Source organism: Bison bison, unplaced genomic scaffold (assembly GCF_000754665.1).
Source record: "Bison bison bison isolate TAMUID 2011002044 unplaced genomic scaffold, Bison_UMD1.0 scf7180017864516, whole genome shotgun sequence".
NCBI classification, from domain to species: Eukaryota; Metazoa; Chordata; class Mammalia; order Artiodactyla; family Bovidae; genus Bison; species Bison bison.
The window spans coordinates 925729-929221 of record NW_011495069.1 but is presented as its reverse complement, the minus strand read 5'-3'; positions in this window follow the sequence as shown (position 1 = coordinate 929221).

The following is a 3493-nucleotide window of genomic DNA, read 5'->3' as shown; positions in this document are numbered from 1 at the left end:
CCAGCATCAGAGTTTTTTTCCAGGGTCTCCGTCCGATCCTGCTCCACCGAGTCCCATCCCGGGACACCCTCCCCGCGCTCGTCCCCAGGTTGGAGAGCGAGGCCGCCTGCCCCTTGAGAGAGAGGCCGTCGGTCCGGGGAGTCGAGCAGGCAGGGTGTGGCCCGGAGTACTGGTCTCGCCGCCACCTATTAACTAAGGGTGAGGGGCATCGGGTGTTCGGAAACTTCCCGAATGATGGCTGCCCTCCCCCCAGGCACTCGTGGATTGGGGTGCGTTTTGTCCTTTCTTTGGAGAAGAGCCACTTTCTTGGATCCAGCCAGAAGTGGGTAAGGAAGGTGTTTCCTCCTGGCAGAGACCAGTTTCACCTTTTTGGCAGACCTCATTTCTTTTCTCCCTGGGCCTGAAAATGGGGGTTTGGGACTTGTATCTACCCTTTTCCTCCCACTACACACACACACACACGTGTGCGCACACACACATGCTCACGCACACACACATGCGCACGTGCACGCACACATGCTCACGTGCACACACACATGCTCACGTGCACGCACACATGTTCACGTGCACACACATGCTCACGTGCACACATGCTCACACGCACACATGCTCACGTGCACACATGCTCACACGCACACACGCTCACGTGCACACACACGAGCACATACACACATGTTCACATGCACATACATGTGCTCACGTGCACACACACATGCTCACATGCATACACATGCACACGCACACACATGCTCTCACACACACACATGGGTACGCCCCAGCTATTGAACCTCAGGCCTGGTTGTGGTCTTGTGGTCTCCTGAGAGGGGAGAAGTCCCAGTCCTGGGAGAGGTCAGAGTGGTAGGGGGTGAGGTTAGATGGGGGAGCTTACAGCATGGAATTGTACTCCCGGCATTCTGTGGTGAATTCCCAGCCTCTCTATCTCTGCCAGGTTGCCGTATCAGACCGTGAGTCTGTTTACCTAGGTGGACAACGGGTATGAAGCCAGTTCCATCTCCAGCAGCCCTTTGACGGTGTGTTGGGAGTGCAGTGAGCTGTGGGTAGAGCCCTGTGCAGCGATGCCCCAGGGCAGGGAGCTGGTCCCTCCACATGCCCTCTACAAGCCTCACCAAGGCACTTCCTGGGGCTGCAGCCCACACCCTCCACCCCTGGGGAAGGAGGGATTTGCATTTACGAAGATCTGAAAGCGTACATTCACCTGACAGGCTTTAGAATGATCCTCTTGGTAAAATAATAATGATGATCGTAATAAACCCTTATAAATAGGTGTTTGATTACCGTTTGTCCCTATGTGGGGTTTTTTTTGAATCAGACTAATTGGCTGCCGGGCTGATTGGGCTGGATATGGCTTGAACACTGGCGTCTTAGGCCCTTTCTTCTCCCCTTGCCTGGCTGTTCTTTGCTCCCTCTCACCCCCACCCACCTAGGTCCCGCCTTGTCCCAGCTGCTGAGGGTCAGCTTGAGGTCACCTCTGCCCCTGAACCTTCTTTCTGGGCTGCCCCAGCCATGCCATGAGGTGCAGTCCTTGACTGCCTCTTCTCTGCCCCACCCCCTCCCCAGTTCTGCCCAGAAAAAGGCCGACAGAATCCAGATCCATTGTAGGTGCTAAGCTCCCCTGTGGAAGGGCCTTCCTGGCTGGGGGGCAGCATCCAGCTGGGAAGACCCCCATGTTGGTCTGAGTTCTTCAGGTAAATGCCAGGTATCCCTGCGTGGGCATTCCTGCTCTGTAGGCCCAGCTGCAAATCTGAGTGCAGTGGACAGGCAAGAGTTTGCCAGATGAAGCCCTGCAGAGGCGAGGCTTACTGACTGTACTCACGGAAGCCCTATTGTCTGCCATTACAGCCAGGAATCTGTGGGATTTCAGGACCCTCCTTGGTGACACTTCCTCCCAGTCCAGGTCCATACCAGCTGGGAAAAAGACCTCCGCAGGAGCACTGCAAAGGTGTCAGTCAGCTGCAAATGACATCTTGTGAGAAGCCAGCAAGGAGAAAGGGAGGTGTGATATCGAAAAGGTTGCCCCCTAGGGCCAAAGCTCGAGCTGGGGAGTCAGGTGGGGGATTGGAGACCTCAGCTAACCCTTCTTCATCCCCAACCTTCTGAATCTCTCTTTTAACACCACCCTGTGTGTGCTCAGCTGCTCAGGCTTTGCAACCCCATGAACTGTAGCCCACCAGGCTCCTCTGTCCATGGAATTTTCCAAGCAAGAATACTGGAGTGGGTTGCCATTTCTTACTCTAGGGGTTCTTCTTGACCCAGAGATGGAACCAATGTCTCTTTCATCTTCTGCATTGGCAGGCTGACTCTTTACCACAGCGCCACCTGGGAATAATTAAGATTATCGGTCTTCCTAGCCAATGCCTGGCACATAGTAGGCCCTCAACAAATACTTGTTGGGTGGATGAATGAATGAATAAATGAGGGCAGGGCACTGTGTTATATTCATTCCATTCCTCAGCTCTCAGCACAGGGCTAGCACCTGAAGAAGACTCATTGGAAAAGACCCTGATGCTGGGAAAGATTGAGGGCAGGAGGAGAAGGGGACGACAGAGGACGAGATGGTTGGACGGCATCACCCACTCAATGGACATGAGTTTGAGCAAACTCTAGGAGATAGTGAAGGACAGGGAAGCCTGGCGTGCTGCAGTCCATGGGGTCACAAACAGTCAGATATGACCGAGCGACTGAACAAAGACAGCACCTGACTAGTGCTAGCATGAATCCTGTGGCCGTGAACCTTTTCAGAGAGTCAACAGCCCCCTCGATCACACATTCAGATAAAGGACATCCCGCCCAGGCGCACAGTTAAGGGGCTCGACTGTGAAGAGCGTGTTTACTACCATATGGCAATTGTTCATGGTAATTCTGCTACCTCTGCACACCCTTTCCTGGGGGCACACACTCCTTCAGCTCCTGTTTCACAAAACACAGCTTTGGATGCTATTCTCTTGCCCCAGAGAAAGGTATACCCACGACACTGAGAGGCGTGATGAGCAGAGGGAGGGCACAGGGTGACTTAGCCAAGGGAAAAGTCACTCAGGGCAGCCACAGGCTTTTAGTTCGCTTGACGTCTCTCGGCTCCTGTCTCCTAATGGATGGGTCACCTGCAGCGGGGCCTCCACTCTGCAGTCTTGGCACCGAGATCCGTGAGTCACAGTGGGACGTGCCTCTTCCAGGGGCACCGGCAGAGTGGGAGCCCTGGACCTCCCTGTGGCTGGCGGCTGGCGGCTGGCGGCGTGGCTGTCTGCCCCCAGCCTCCCTCTGTCCATGGTGCTGAGCTTGGATCTCCCAACAGAGGGCACTACAGCACAAAGCAAATTTCTCCTCTCCTGACCCTAGGGAACACCCCCAGAGGTCAAAGGGGCCCTGGGGTCCTCTGTGACCTCTAGTTTGTTCAGTCCCCTGAGAGAGAAAGGATACGGGTTATTATTACCTCCCACAGCCTGGCTTCCAAAGGGTTGGGCTCTGTTGGTTGGGG